Source organism: Anomalospiza imberbis, chromosome 2 (genome assembly GCF_031753505.1).
Source record: "Anomalospiza imberbis isolate Cuckoo-Finch-1a 21T00152 chromosome 2, ASM3175350v1, whole genome shotgun sequence".
In the NCBI taxonomy this organism is placed as follows: domain Eukaryota; kingdom Metazoa; phylum Chordata; class Aves; order Passeriformes; family Viduidae; genus Anomalospiza; species Anomalospiza imberbis.
Genome location: NC_089682.1, coordinates 97,974,540 through 97,991,188, shown reverse-complemented (window position 1 = coordinate 97,991,188; position 16,649 = coordinate 97,974,540). Strand labels below are relative to the sequence as shown.

Genomic DNA, 16,649 nt, shown 5'->3' with positions numbered 1-16,649 from the left:
ATTTATTAATAACTTATGTTTTCAGTTCCTTTCTTAAAAATTTCTAAAAAAACCCAAGCAAACAAGGTTGACTTCATTATAAACAAGACTCACTTCAAATACAGCTCACATAAGTCTGTACAATTTTCTTGTTTTCTCAGTGAGACTGATCTTTCACATACAGACATATTGGCATTAAATTTGATTTACCACGTTTGAAAATAATTCAGTAGTGGATTTACAGGAGTTGGTATTGGGATGTATCTTTTTTTTTGTTGCACCACTCTGACACAAATGTGATTTCCTGCCATGTTTAACAAGATTAGGTGATCTTTGTTCAGTTCCTCTCCTTCAATTCTTTCTTTGCAAATTAGAAGCTGTAATTTGAAAGAAAAAGAGGTGGCAATGGTAGCGTATTTGTGCCTATTTTCCAGCAGCAGTAAGAGGGAGAAGACAAACACAGTGATAATGAGCTCATAAGGGTGGCATCACCATGGTAAATTGTCAGAGTGACTCCTCAGCAGGGCACAGAACTAAATTTAGAAGACTACACTGCTGATGAGTCATTGATCACTGCACAAGAAGCATGGTCTTCTGTTGTGAATACATCTACTGTGTTTTGCATGCATGGCAATGCAGGTTGGCGGGGATCGAATTATACAGTTGTACAAGTTATGTCTTAAATTGTCACAGGTGAGATGGAGCAAACAGCAATGCATGGTGGATCTGGATATTGGGGTTTATTTAAGAACCCCTGAGATTTAAGCTTTTGCTCCACTTGATTTCCTCACACACTCAATCGTCTCCCTCCCCACCAGCTCCGTGTTCCCCAGGTCTCAGTGTCCCTCTGCACAGAGAGGTGGCTGCTGGCCAGGGAAGGACAGGCAGAAAGCCCAGTCAGATGATGCTGTGCCACTGCTCACAGGTACCAGTCTCAGATGTGAGAGATCTCTGGTCCAGAGCATCTGCTCATTCCCCAGCACTTGTCACCTGGCAGTGATCTGATCTCCAGGGTCTTCTGCAACTTCCAGGATCTTTTCTCCAGTCGTGATCTCCACCGCCTTCTTTTGCAGCCCCCAGATTTCCCCATCTAAATATTCAATGTACAGAAGGAAATGCACGATCAGCTCCTAATTGGTGGTTCTGTCTTACATCTTGTTATTAATGGAAGGAATCAGGACATGCCACAGTTATTTAGTCCCAGTGTTATCAAAATTTAGTCAGCCCATGCCATTTGCAGCTAGCAGGCTGCAAACGCACAGCTCGTGCTTGCTTATGAGTTCAAAAGTTCACTTTCAGATGATCACCCACTCACCCACAGACATGCAATTATCTTCTGCCTGTCAGTGTTCAGTCTGTTATCTTCACCTACAATAGTTATTTAAAAAAAAAAAAAAAAAAAAAGCAGATTAATCTTGATGGAAAAATGATTGGGTTTTTTTTTTTCTCAAAATAAATCATCTCAGTGACTCTGGTGCATCTATGGCAGTGACAGCTATTAGGATTGCTGCCTTAGTGGGATACCAGGTACAAAGGCATGCACTAAAGTTAGCTTGTTATGGTTGCAGTGCAATGACTGAACTAGAAAACAGGCGTTTTTTTTTTTTGCTCCTATCACACTACACACTGTCCTGAAACAAATTTCAAATGTTTGTGTTTAGGTTTAGATAAAATCAATAGTAATTTCAGGTAACATTTAGAAGTTGTTCTTTCTTCTGAAATTTGTCATATTAGAGCACAGGTTAGAATTTTCTAACAGATTTCCAGGGACTATGACTATCTTATATGACTTTTGGAAAAGGACCTGTGTAGTACATCAGCTCTCTGGAAAGGCCAGAAGAACTGAGCTCATGCCCAAGTGGGGAAGAACTGGAAAGGGCCATGCTTTTTATACTAACTTTTTTTTTTTCTTGATAGACTTCCTGTGGGAGACCCAGAGGAAAAAGAAAGAAGGAGCCAATATTACTTCTGAAAATGCACGGTGTGCACAGTGGCAGGGTAGATATCAGTAGGGAGACCACTGCCTAAGGTACACATCAAATGCATGAAGAAAGTTTACATATATCTCGTACACTGCCAGCAAAGAGTTCAAAAGTGGCCAGTATGTCTATTCCATTGTATTTTAGCTTTGGGTGCTAAAAATGCTATGAAAATAAAAGTTGTTTTATGACAGATATTTTTTTCAAAAACTTCTGCATATAGTCACTATTTCAGTACTGGCTATATAAAATGATAGAATGAAATTAAAAGAACTAGATTATGCTCTTAACTCTGCAAACATAAATCTGGAATAGCTCTGCAGAGGTTTGAGGAATTATTTCTGATTTACTGTAGGATAGCTGTGAGACAAATTGGCCTAAGGAGTATAGCTGTCTAATATTTTCTTCTGTATACTGCTTTATTACTTTGCACACAAGAGAAGTAGACAACCTTCTGTTATAGGGTGATTCAGTAGTTCCCCTAGACACTGTGATGCCATTATAACCACACAGCCAGCCAGATGCATCAAGCTGACAGCTAAACAGACTCTTCTTTCAATTCCTTGGTGTCAGTTGCCACCCAGTGATTTACATCTGGAAATGAACATAAAGAAAAATACTTTGTGACAGCCCACCATTTGGATGATGTCTTCATTGATCTAAAACTACCATGGGTTGAAGCAGAAATTTAAAATTTGTCAAGAGAGTAGTCTCTGTGTCCAAAATGTCTGTTATTCTAACAGAACTGACTTTAATTTGTTATTACCTTGAAAAAGGAAGAAAATAAAAACAGCTTGTCAGCCGCATCACAGATGCCAGGGAGACATGCAGGTAAACATTTCAAAAACAAAAGGTCCAACCACAGCGGAGGTTTAGTAGAATGACTGTTTGCTGCAGAGTCTTGCTTCAAAGACCTTGAGAACTGAAACTGTGATTCTGAGCAAAGGAGACAACTCCCACTCTTAGTACTGCTGAAATTCATGTTGTCTACAGACTGGCACGGGGTGAGGAAGGATCAGGAAGGAAAGCAAGACTTTGAAGTTCCTTTGCCCTACTGTTGTAAAGATTTACAGGGCTCAAATCCTCTAAAAAATAATTTGGCTTAGAAAAGTTTGGTAATAAAGATTGTAGGGATGGTAAGAGTTTCAGCTTCAGAAGGGATAAAAGTTGGCCCAGGAAGTTGGGATAGGAGACAGTGGTGTAGTTAAGGGAAGAGTCCAGGTAAAGCAAGGGTGGAAGGGTAAGGAAAACAAAGCTGAGATACAAGCTAGACAGATGTCACACTGATTTACAATGATAAAATGGTTCTTTTAGCAAAGTATTTGTTTTCAAGTTCTGGACTCTGCTTGTATAACATAAATTAAATTCCCCTCAGACTTCTTTTGAGATGTAACTGCAACTAAACTTGTTTCCATAGTGTTGTACTTCCATATGCTGTGTATAGTTTATTACTGAGGTTTATAACATTTCATTTGTAAAATTACAGGTTGATTAGCATTGATATCAGCATTGCTAATGCAGTAGTGAAAATCAAAACAGCCTCACTGGTATATGAAACACAACTTGTTTGGCCAATGAGTCTCACTCAGGCAAACTCAATGAAGCAGAAAAAAATTCCAATTAATGAGCGAGCACTCTGGACAAGATCTGTGCATTCTCTTTCACAAAGTCTTGTTTGGCACCCTGAATTTACCAGCACTTCAAAGCACATAGCTGGGAAATGCTGCTTGCTGCGTGCTCCCAAAAGCCTGATGTAAAAGTCTTCTCACTACAGACAATTTAGCATATAAGGAAATTTTCACTAAAACAGAGTAAAAGGGTTGATTTGGAAAGGCATGCAGCAATGTACAGAAGCAGGTTAAGTTGTACTACTGCCTATAAATCTTATATTTGAAAAAATGGAAGCACTCAAGCACTGTATAATTGTAAGTTCATGTGAAAAAACCAAAGGTTCAAAGGAAAAGGACAAGTTGCTTTCCCCAAAACCATGGAATGTTGCTGCTTTGGCAACATCCCTGGATGAATGAGTCAAAGTTTGTAGGGAGAGAAAATGTTTTTAGAAGTGGGAAACCAAACAGGCTTTCAGATGTGTAATCCCTTATTTATATATGACATGGAAACAGAAAACCTTAAACACAGGCTGAGAACAACTACCCTGAACAAAACTATTAACTTTTATAGAATAATGTGATAAAGTAGTTGTAGCCAATGTGAGGAAAAAAAGTTGTTAATTTATTACTTGTCAAAAATGGTGGTATGTGAGAAATGGAATGTGAGAAAAATAGATTTGGTTTCTACAAAAGCCATGATTTCTAATAGTTAGTAGTTTTAGTTCCCAAGACCATCTTTTGGAGGCACTTTGTAAACAGAAGAGATGTCTCCCTTGGTGTTGAGAGCGGGGAAGTTGGTACCCAAGGACCCATATGGTGAGAAATATTTTCCTTCTGGTTAACTGGGTATTTTGATCCTTTGTCTGTTGTTTGTGTGTGTTCTTTTTGGTGTGCAGTGGCACCTTAACTTCAGCTATATGGTTCACATGTGGGCATCTGGTGCACTGGATCTTCCTGCAAATAGAGGAGCTGGAGATTTTCATGGTCCTATTACAGGAGCATTAATTCTAAGATGTCGTAGTATAGTGGCAGGTTCTGTGCTGGTTTATCCATGCTGGTCATAAGGAGAAGAATGTCCTAATGATGATTTTAGGCAGGTGGGACAGATGTGTGAAGATTTTTTCTTATAAAAATTAATGAACAACATTATCCATTTCTAGCAGGCCTACCTTCCTCACACCCTTCTGTTGCAAGGGCTGGACGAGTATTTCCCACATCACTTTTCTTTCTTTTCCTTGAAAGAGTCAGAGTGGAACCAAACATTGATTAGAGCCATGCCCAGTTGCCTTTTAGATAAATCACTCCAAAAGACACTACTGCTTTGAAGCTCTGCTTCCCTAAGTTGCTTGTACCACAACTGTTCTGTTCCATGCAGGTGAGCTGTTGAGATAGAGAGCAGAAGCCGTACCTCATTCTCATGTTTTCAAAGTGGCACTGAATTACAATTCTGCTGAAAAACTTAACATTGCATTATTCTAACAAATAAAATACAATTTTCTTCCCCAGGAATAAGCTAAGCAAAAATAAGATAATGCAGCACAAGAAAACGTTCAAGAAGCATACAGCTGAGTACTGCTTAATATTCAGGGTCATGTTCTGCCCTCAGGTATATCAGATCACAACGCTTGTGGATGACATCATACAAATATATATGTTTATCTCAGGCCATAAATTTGCCTTCAATTTGGACATACTTATTTTTCCTGGAGCCTGACTGTCTACCCCTTTGAAGTCCCATGTAATTTCCTGATCTGCCCTGCTGCTATTTGCCAGTACTGTAGTGCATGAAATTGGGACGAGAATTTGTTTAGTTGAAGATTTTTTCTTTTCAGGAAAATCATCCAGAGGTCTAAGGCAAGGCAACCACTGAGTCAGTTTTTGCATATCTGTTTGGAAGCATGAAAGAGAAGAAAGAATGATTGGAGGGGTCCCTTGTCTAATAGTCAGGGGCTATAACTAATTTATAAGGATATTAGGTAAATTTTCAAAGAGCTTAGGCAAATTACAGATTTTATTTTTACAAATAAAATCTCCCATTTTTATAACTGACTTCTGAGTCTGAATGTCAGTAGTATACTAAAATAATTTCAGTGTTTCTCTTTGTATCTGAGTGTACATTTGGAGCTAACCTAAAGCTACAAAAGGTAGTATCTACAGCAGCACCAGAGACTGCCTATGTTACCTTCTTTCAAACCCCTTTCCCAACCTATGCTTGACAAAGAATGATGTCGTTGAATCAGCACAGTGAAAGAATTGCATGAAAGTCAGAAGAAAAATGGAGGATTCCTTTATAGAAGTCATGGACATTCATAAACATCAGGAATAGACAGAGGATATGTGGGAATCAATTCAGCAGAAGTTTCATTTTCATCTGCTTGTAGGTGTTTTTGGACCGTAGGAGGAATATGTAATAATGGTTTTATAATCACAAGAAATTTGGCTGTAGGATGATGTACTGATAGAGCAATTTGTTTCTGGTTTTACTCAGCTTATTCACTAGTGTAAGCAATATGTTTGCATGAACAGTGAAAATAGCTTATTTTTCCCATTTTTAGTCAAGGATAACTAAATGTATACAATGTGCAATGTCAAAATTAGCTTCACATCGTGCTTAAAATAGTTACTATTCCCGTCTCACTTGCACAATTTCATCAGCACATTTATGTACAGGGCTTAATTGACAGAAGACTAGCAGTTCTTATAGGAGCCATTTTGATAGGGCATTTAATATAAAAAAAAATATTTGAAGAGAGTATTAGAAAGATTATACTAAAAAATTACATGTGATGCAATGATTGTTTTATCATTCTTTAGCCATTTTAGCTTAAAGGTATACTTGCTAAAATACAAAAAAATTTTTATAGTTTGGCCCTCTCCTAAAATGAGAAATCAAAACAGACGCATAGCTGATCTTGAGGAATTTTGTTAAATCAAAAAACAGAATGTGATTTTTGAAGGTAATAAATGATAAGACACACAATTCAAGTAGACTTCTGTCAGCTGTAACTGAGGAGGATGCATCCTAATCTTGTAGGGGCTGTGTTCAATGTTGGAACAAAAAGCCCTGCCAAAATGCACAGCAAGTCTGTGGGACCAGGTCTGGAAAATTTTGAATGAACTGTCATTAGCCAGTTAATGCCTGACTTTATTTTTTTTGCCCAGCAATGTAAAAGACAAAAATGTGTTGCAAGACATGTTCCAAGGGTCAAAGATCAAGGGAAGCTGAAGCTGGCTCAGTTCTAAAGAGGCAGCATGACAAGGGTTAGAAAGGTATAACGTAGGGAAAAGATGAACACTGATGAAATTACCAGCAGTTTGACAAAATGGCAGATGCACTGAGAGATGGTGTTTTGATATTCAGAAAGATATGTTGTTTAGGGCTGTGCTATTTGAAAAACTAAACAAAAACCTGTCTTACACTTCCTCAAGGGCTAAAATTCCAGTTGTTAACAAATTCCATTCAAAGTTCTTTATCTTGCTTGTCAGCCTGGACATGTGTAAGGAAATTCAGAAAGGGCAGAGCACGATGTGGATTCTTGGGGGTTGTGTGGAAGTGAGGAATGACTTGGTTAGCAGAGAGGCTGTTTCCAGAGTGTTGGTCTGCAGGAAAGCATAAGTAGCTACAGTGTGTGTCAGTGTTTTCTAGAGATACAGGTTTTGGACCCAACAATGGGTAGAAAATCATATTAAACACTCTCTGCATGCCCTGAATCAATTACCTTTTTGGATATATTGTCATCTTTTTGAGATCTGGCCCAGAGAGGGTTAGTCTGGAACATCATCCTTTCAGTGGGAATTTCATGCTCCTTCCAACATGAGTGAGTCACCATTGCCTGGCTAACAGGCAATGACATTTGTTGATAAGAATGTCACACAGTGCATGTAGAATGAGAGGCAGAGATCTCACCAGAACCACCGAGTCTTAGAAGGTAGGTGAGCTTACAAGGGTCCTCTGTAGCTGAAAGAGAGGTACAGACAAACATAGAACTTGTCTTACTCAGATGACTTAATATCTGGGTCACCCTCTGAAGATGCCTCTACTGACTCCATAAAGATAGCAGGGAGACTCCTAAATTAGGTGCCTGAACTGCCGAAATGTCTGTGTGATCAATTGAACCATGTCTATGATTTCAGGTTAACTTTGCAATGTGTTTCTAGTACAGGGTTTTTGTTTAACTTCATACTTATGATAATAGCCTTCTAAGTAAAACTTTAGAAACATTTTTTGAGGATTCACCTTGTCTTTGCATCCTCTGCTCAGTTCAGAAAATTTGGAGATAGCTTTCTTTAGGCTTTTTTTTAACTTAGGGAAATGGTATTAGCTTTTGATAACATCAAAATATCTCTGTCATCCTCTATCAATCACAGTAATTTTCTTAATGAAGAGATTGGTTTTGTTCTTATGGCAGCTGGGCACAGGCTGAGAATAATTCAGAGGCATTTCAGAGATTTCTGACTAACTGCATGATGTGACACTGTTTTAGACGACTTTTTATTTTCTCCTTGTCTTCCTATCTTCTTCTGGTGTTTGGAAATTATTTTCTATTTTTGTAACTCACTGGACATTAATCTCATTGCACTTGTGCTAAAGTTAATCTAAGAACATTATGGCTCTGCAGAAAAATATAAATGACATGATCCACCCACAAGCATTTCTTTATGCAAAGTATCTCCTTCCTTACCTCATGACTTGGTGGCTAGTAAAAAATTGTAATTTTTTTTATGACAAATTGAGCAAGACTCAACTACAAAAAGGTAGAAAGGTCAATACAAAGCATATTATGATGTCTTATTTTAATAAGAGTCCCATCTTAACTAAAATTGTTGAAATTCTGATCAAAGTTTACTCATTTTCTTGCTTCAATTGGCAGTTGTAACTATATTTAATTTTTTTCCACAGTCAAAATGCTCAAATGTAGTAATTATTTGGGGGTATAGGCTTTTTATATCTTGTAGGTTCCTCAACATTATGAAAAGATTCAGCCTCTAAAACTTGTGACAGCACACATTTTTTTTCCAAAAAGAGTGATATGATTATATAGTCATAGTATTTAATGTTCTTTTGTTCCTACCTCAGCTAGAGTAATTATTTTTAATATGAAGTGATATGGTGACAATATTACTTAACGTAGTAATTCAGCTTTCTTTAGGCCTGAAAGAATATGATCCTTTGTTTGTTATAAACAATTACATTTCAAATTCATAATATTCAGTTTCAAGTAAGAGTAATTTACAGAATGGTATAATGTAGAAGCATGAGTAATCACGCCTATCTTTCATGTGAACACTTGAAGTGACACTGATTGCAGTGGCATTCTGTATCCCATCTTCCCTAAATAAGATGAAATGAGCTACATTTCACTGTGATTCATAGGGGTTTGGGGACTTGGATGCCTATCTCAAACTCACACACCTTGCCAAGGTTGTCACCATGGTGCTTAGTAGGGGAATTCAGTACTTTGGTGAGCTAAATCTCTCTTACATGCTTGTCTCTTTCTATTGACAGCAAATAAAGCATTGAACAGCTACATTCCTAAGTGGGAATCTCAGCTGTCCACCTGAATTTGGATTGACTTAAACATGCAGATAATGTATCTTTTTCCTTTAAGGTATTTTGCAGCTGTACAAAGTAAAACTAAGTTAAATGCTGCACTGAGGACATAGAGTATTTCTAGTAAAAAGCCGAAGGGTTATCAGAGGAAATATTAACAGTATGGGAAGTATGCAAAATAGCTTTAAAAAACTTATACTAAAATGGAGGCTACTTGTCTTCCACTTCTGAGTTTGTAGATCAAAAAATAAAGGTCACTTTTTAAGTACAATCTGTCTTCCATAGCTTAATTCAGGAGTGATCTCTATTCAAAGCCATTAGCAGATTGGACTCTATTATAGAATAGTAGAATAGTAAAGGCCTTCCAGGCCATTTTTTTCTTGAAGCTGCAAGAAAGTTGGATCTTCATAAAGCCTAGATGGCAGTCTAGATTCATAAGATGTTTTTGACAAGGATTTTCAGCAGGATTGGCAAAGATGGGAATTTCCCTAATTTTCTGTTTACGATTTTGCATATCACATTTACTGCCATTGCTCCCAACTCTTTCGACTTTCTTTCCTTGTCCTTTTCCAGAAAATTATTTTCTAGATCCCTTGAAAGAAGGGGGGCATAATGTAGGCAGCACTGTACATAACACAATCTCACCAACTGCCTTCTTTAAATATATTCATTTTGTGGTATCCTTTATGTGACAGAGAAGCCCCCAATGCTGGGGACAGGCAGGGATTTAATGCTCAAGTTTCTCCTTGGCCCTTTAACCACATAGGGTGAATGCACTCCATGAGTTTAACCCCTGAGTGTGAGTTCCTCTGTATGTACATCACTGCTTTCAGTAAAGTCAGTGGGACACTTACATGCAGCAAGGCTTGCAGCCATCATTCTGATATCTTGTAAGTCAGCATAAATCAGATTGAATTCTGGTTTCCTATTGTCTGGTGATCATTACCAGGGTAATGAGAGAAGGGGAAAAGAAAAAAAAAATCCCCAAAAGGAGAATTATTCGAAATCTGCCCTCTGTAATGCTATTCAAAGGGTCCAGTTATTTGAGAAAAGCTGTCCATATAAAAATAGGTTCCTCATTGATAGTCAGATCATTGAGACTCCATAAAAGGAGACGCTATTGAAAAAGTTCCTGCAAACTGGCTTTGTTTGGCATCTGACTGAATTGTGGGAGCCCTGAAGCTACCAGCAGCTTCCTGCCTGCCACTCCTGGAATCCTTTAGATAGTACAAGCAATAAATACTACCCCAGTGGGAAACTGCAGAGTAATGTTTTACACTGATTATGTACTAACAGCAGGGAGAAGCTTGATGTGGACTTTCAGAAGTCAAATATATGAGCTGAATACCCTTTTCTTACAATAAATAACTTATCAAATCTAGGACACTACACTATTCTCTTAGATAAAGAGGGCTTAAAATTACGTTCACACTCCCCTTAAGCCAGTGACAGCGATGTGGCTCTGAAAAGCATGAAATTATTCCTGATTCTCCAGTAAGTCCAACTATATCCCTTAGAGTTAACTGAAAAAAAAAAATAGCAATTGGATTTGTATTTAAAATGTCACGTTTGTGAGGTAGTACAACTGATTGAATTTTTTTTCTTCTTGTTGAATGAAGTAATTGTCATACATGTATTTTAGAATATATTTTTAAAAAATTATTTTAAAAAACCGCAAGCCCATGGAAACAAAATAAACACAAGTGAATTTAACACATTTGACAAGGGAAAAAAGTGAATTGAATTCTGATTGAAAGGTGTGGTTTGGTGACTGTCTAAATCTTCCTATAGCTGTGGGTATTGTCATAAGAGTTGATGTCCTTGCTCCACAGGGAATAGAAAGTAATGTTATGTTGTTAAGTTATGTTGTAATGTTATGTTATATCTATATGAATGAAAACTCAAGATTTGGTAACTAATAATACTTAGTATTTTTAAGAATCAATGTGCATAAACTTTATATTGAGGATAGTGATTTAATATTTATATGTGGGTTTCATTTTTGCTGATATTATTCGTTACCTTATATTGCATTTAGTAACAGCAATGGTATCACAGCTGCATTTCTGTGTGGAAATTTTCTAGCTGACCTTTCTGTGAGTTTGGCAGGTTTTGGGGGTTTTTTTCCAAGTTTCTGGTGTGCTTTTCATTGGTGCTCTTTTATAGCTTTCTCTCTGCTTCAGACACTCTGTGCCTTTTCACTGCTTTTCCATTTAATAGTTCTAGATCCAATTCTTCTGACAAGTCTGTTAGAAGGAAAAAGGTTGGATTTAATTTTCCTGATGAAGGAATCATCTTGAGCCCTGGCAAAACCTTCCAAAACTAAGCTATGGGAGAGGCTGCAGTGTTCCCACTGATACAGGAACTACATTTGATGGATGTTTCAGGACAGGCTGCCCTTAGGAGCTATTCTTACACACAAGCATCAAGTACAAGAGACTGAGAAAATATTTGAAAAGAAAGAATAAGCTGTTGAAAACCACTACAACAATGCTTCATAAGATCTGATGAGTACTCTCTTCAGTCCTCATTTAGTGCTGCATTGCTAACAAAATTATGTGTGAAGTCAGCTGCTCCCCTCCTCCACTTCATAGCACTGTGGGCTGCTGAAACACAGCAATTCAGCAGCTCCATCATCTGGTTGTATAAAGCTTTGGTGAAGCTACTTTAAGTGGGTCCACTTCTGATGCTAAGAGCAGAGGGTATCAGCTGAACCAGCTCAGGCATTTTCAAGCACCTCTGATGATGGCTGTTCCACAATGTTCATGGATTCCAGGTTTTAGAGGGATTTGGGCAGACTTAAGGAGTGGGTCTGTGGGAACCTCATGATGTTCAACAAGCCCAAGTGCAAGGTGCTGCACTTGAGGTGGGGCTTCCCCAGAAAGGAGTACAGATTAGGAGAAGTCATTAAGACTAGCCTTGCTGAGAAGGAATCCCATGGATGAAAAGCAGGAGACAGAAGAGAGGGGGGCTCAATGGGGCTGGGCAGGAGGGAGCTGGAGGCAGAGGCAGTGGGGGCAGGAGTGCCAAGGACCTGGGAGCAGGTTGGAAAGGTGGGGAGGGAGTTGGGTGGCAGTGTGTCCTGCCTGGGCTGGACACCCTCTGGCCCAGGAGCTGGCCTTTCTGCCCTGGCCCTTGTCCAGCTGAGCCTCCACCACATACTCTGGCACTCACCCCTGCCCAGTCTGCACTATCACAGCCCTGCCTGCTCTGCCATGCTCTGGTGATTGTCCCATTGTGACCTGTACCTCTGCTGTCACTGAGGATGGAATCCCAGCAAAGACCTCCTCACCTCTCTCCTTCCTTCCACACTTACTTCTTCTAACTATTCCCTTTTATTTTTCTCCACTTTTGTCTACTCCATTCTCCCATTTCCTTTCTTCCCTCTTTTTCAAGGCCTGGTTGCCAGAGTCTCTCGGGAGGCTGTCCTGAAGGGTAAAGCAGTCCAGGAAGGCTGGGCGTTCTTCAGGAAGGAAATCAGTTTCTGGGTAAAAAACACCTGCAGGGCCAGGCTCGGAGAGTGGTGGTGAATGGAGTTACATTCAGCTGGCACCGTGTGTTCTTCCAGTGGTGTTCTTCCAGTCTTGTTTACTCCCCCTCCAGCAAGATCAGAGAAAGAACTGGAAGGGTAAAAATGAGAAAAATCTTGGGCAGGGATAAAGACAGTTTAATAGGGAAAGCAAAAGCTGTGCAAACAAGCAAAGCAATACAAGGAATTCATTCACCCCTTTCCATAGACAGGCAGGTGTTCAGCCATCTCCAGGAGAGCAGGTTCCCATCACATGTACTGGTTACTTGACAAGACAAACACCATCACTCCAAATTTTCTCCCCCTTCCTTCTTCTTCCTCCCACTTTATATTCTGAGCATGGTGTCATATGGTCTGGAATATCCCTTGGATCTGATTGTGTCACCTGTCCTGGCTGTGTCTTCTCCCATGCACCCCCAATTCCCTTACCAGTGTGGCAGTACAAAAAAGCAGAAAAGGCCTTGGCTCTGTGTAAGTCCTGCTCAGCAATAACAAAAGAATCTCTGTAACATCAACCGTGTTGTTTTGTTCAGCACAAATCCTAAACACAGACCCATATCAGCCACTGTGAAGACAATTGATGCTATCCCAACCAAAACCAGCACAAGGTGCAACTGAAATATCTTTTTTAGGATACCACATTTTTTTAGGTTAGAAGTAGCAGTCCTTGTGAATCCTGCAGTTCATGACATGAACTGGCATGTTTTGTTCAGACCTTTTCTATGATATTCTACACTGCAGGAGGTAAAAAAAGATTGATGAGAAATTGCCTGAATGGCACAACAGTGAACCATTACCTCTAAATCAAGGTTTTCCCTATCTCAAACAAATATTTAAATAGGAAACAAACTGTGAAAATTGTTACTAACCTTCTTCTCTGTCAATACAGAGTGCTGAAGCAGACCTTGCATTGGGACCATTACTTGCTATGAAGGTAAAGAAATTGGAGCAAGAGTCTCATGTGGGGTGACTGGAAGTGAAACTGCTGCTTAGAAGGTAAATGACCTCATTAAGGAGTTTAAAACAAATGCAAAAAGAGTCTCAATTCTAGTAGCAATGATAAAGGAGGAAAATGAAATATCAATAAATCATCAAATAAACAAAGAACAAGAATTATTATTTTAGAACAAAAGTGGCTTTGCCACTTACCTTTCTGTACAACAAATGCCAAGACTTCTCATTATTCTGTTTCTTTTGGAGCCAAGGGCAGAAGAATCAACATGTTCTTTTCAGTACAATCCCCAGGGGATAATTGAAATATAATTGCATTTTTATGAGGTGTATAGATTTAAACTTTATTTTGCTTTTAGATATTTTTACTTTCTAAGAAAAGGAAGAAGTAGTAAAGTAGCTAGTAAAGTCACTCAGGTTTATCCTGTTCAGTTACTTTTACAGACTTCAATGGAAAAAGTCTTTTTACTCTTTTCCCCTGATATGTAGTAATAATGAAAATAAAATCACTCTTCTTTTTTTTTTTTTTCTAATTCTCATCTTTTAGGAACAACTGAGACAGTGTCAGTTCTGATTATGAGTAATTATGGAGCTGGCACAGACATTCAAGGATAATTCAACAATGGCCTGAGCAAAATGTAAGTTGAGAAGTTCCTTTCCATTTGTGTTAGCTACATTTTGTCATCATTGGAGAGGATACAAAAATGGTAGAGAAGGAATTCCTACTTTCCAAACTAGCTCCTGCGTAAGGATGTTGACTGGTTAAAATATTGGGTGCCTGTGTAGTGAAGGAAGCACTTGAAGAAATCAGTCAACAGACACTGGCACAGACAGAAAGGATGGCTAACTTGTTCCCTGGAAGTGCCAACTGCCCATGAGCCCCTGGGCAGGGTGGGCTGAGGCACTCTGTCCGGCCGAGGTGACAGAGATTATGTAGGGTGAAATCCACCCTTAGTCGCTCAGTACGACTAGGTTTTTCAAACTGCAGAAGGAGTCTCCTTATTTTATTTATTGTTTCATATTGGAGAAGTTAAATGAATGTCAAAGACTTGTTTTTTATTTAAAATATTTCTTCATTTGCTGACATTTGTTATCATCTCTAGTCAGTTATTTTTTAAAAAAAATAGCAAACAAGACCTTCAACTTTCCTTATTTGACAAAAGGCAGAACATTTTTAATGAATCAATCTTCATCATCCACTTTATTTAGCATCACACTGGCACAGGACATTGACATTTTCTGTTTCAAAGACTGAAGCTCCTCATCACCTGTGTAAAAGGAAGAATAAGGTATTTTTCCTTTTCATCTTTGATAGTTTAAATTAAACTGTGTCTCTGGCTTTCTCACAGACAAGGTTCTTTTAAGACAGCAGATAAGGGCCAGTGTTTGAAGAACATTAATTATAAGTTCAGATGATAAAAAACCGGCTGGAGTAGGGTAATTTTTACAAAAGACCTTATCCTATCATGTTCTTGGGAAAAGAAAAAGAAGAAACAAGATAAAACCCAAAAAGCCTCAGCACCCCAGACTGAAAGAATCACATGCAATGCATGCAAAAAAACTATCCTCTCACCTTTGCTCAAAGCTCATTTTATTGGCAAATTGGAAATGACAAAAATTACTCAACTCTTGCTTAGATGAACATCTAATTTTTTTTTCCTAAGTATAATAATTATCAAGTCCAACTTTCTGACCACTTCAAGGCTGACCAAAAGTCAAAGCATGTTACTAAGGATATTGTCCATATACCTCTTAAACACTGATAGGCTTAGGACTTTCAGAGTAAGAGTTTGTTTCCTGCACATACTATAATAGACTAGGATAAAAGTAAACACAACTGCAAGAAAAGAAAACTTTTCTTTGGCTTTTATCTTTCATTTCCAATATTTGGTCAAACAGCTCATTCTGAATAATTTCTTTCCTAATGAAATGCTGTATAACCTTGTCCATGGATTTTTGCCTACAGATGTTGCCTCTATATAACAGAGTGTCAGATATGCTAAGCTTCAAGGTTCTTCTTTCACTTGAGAAGAACACTGTAAGCCACTCAATTTCCCCTGTGTTTCTCTGCTGAGCACCATTTTAGTGTAATCCTGTCTAAAACATGTATGAAATATAGTAGAGATAAACAGAGATTTGTGACCGAACAATATAAATTATTAAAATCACTTAAAATCTCTGCATGAATCCAATCTAAAAAGTATAATTTAAGTAAAGAAGCAATCCATAACATTTCTCAGAAAAAAATAAACTGTGCAGGAATTGTTGTAATTACTCTCTCCTGATATATAAAGAACTGGTGAATTTCAGCAAGGTTAGAAAGTGAGACATTTAAAACTGGTCTTTTTTCCCAGATCAATACAAGAAATTAATTTTCTATGCCTCCCTCTTGATGTATATGGGTTAGTGCATTTTAGAAAAGGACAAAATATACACAGAGATATTAAAAAATGAAATTTTAGAGTCAAAAGCCTGGATTGTGTGCCCTTAGTGCACAGAGTCAACACTGGGTATCAATGAAAAAATTAGCTGGGGGAAAGCTGCTGTATAACTGGCAGTTTAGGGGATTGAGGAGTAGAGTAGAAATTGTAATACTTTGCTGTCATTCTGGCCCAGAATAGAAATTTTAATGCATAAGGTGAAATGCTGTAGCCCAAAGGGAGATCAAGGCGTCAGAGGTATTCCTGAATTGATGGTGCTTCATTCAGAGAGGCAAGCCTTACTTTTGCAGAGATTTTTCATAGCCTAGGTCTTCCACATCCTGATCTTTTCGTAGAGGCCCAGAGTCTCTTTTGAAAGGCTTGTCAGACTCAGCAGGGTTTCCTCTGATTCACACCGGTACGAGCACAATGCAAACAGACCAAGGACTGTCATCAGATGTTTTTTACACAAATGACCCTGGCAGATTTCAGGGGTACCTCAGGTTCTCACAGCTCCTCATTGCTTTTGGCTGTAGGAACCTACCTGACAGCTGACTTACCAAAGCAGAGTACCAGAGCACTTGAGCCTTGGGACTCAGTGAAATTTCCAGACTTATTTCACAATCTCTA

At 38.5% G+C, this 16,649-nt stretch overlaps 1 long non-coding RNA gene across 3 annotated transcripts; it reads right to left on the bottom strand.

Moving 5' to 3' along the window:
* Positions 1–879: 879 nt before the first annotated feature.
* LOC137467070 (uncharacterized) lies at positions 880–12,311 on the bottom strand. Of its 3 annotated transcripts, none has more exons than XR_010995401.1 (5): positions 12,282–12,311; positions 11,142–11,365; positions 4,738–4,948; positions 2,410–2,552; positions 880–1,069 (listed from the first exon to the last, which is right to left on the bottom strand). It is a non-coding gene; the product is annotated as an uncharacterized lncRNA (long non-coding RNA). The 3 variants fall into 3 exon arrangements; XR_010995399.1 differs by lacking the exon at positions 12,282–12,311 and adding an exon at positions 12,154–12,273; XR_010995400.1 differs by lacking the exons at positions 880–1,069; positions 12,282–12,311 and adding an exon at positions 12,154–12,273 and having other exon boundaries at positions 2,350–2,552.
* Between the last annotated feature and the right edge of the window lie 4,338 nt (positions 12,312–16,649).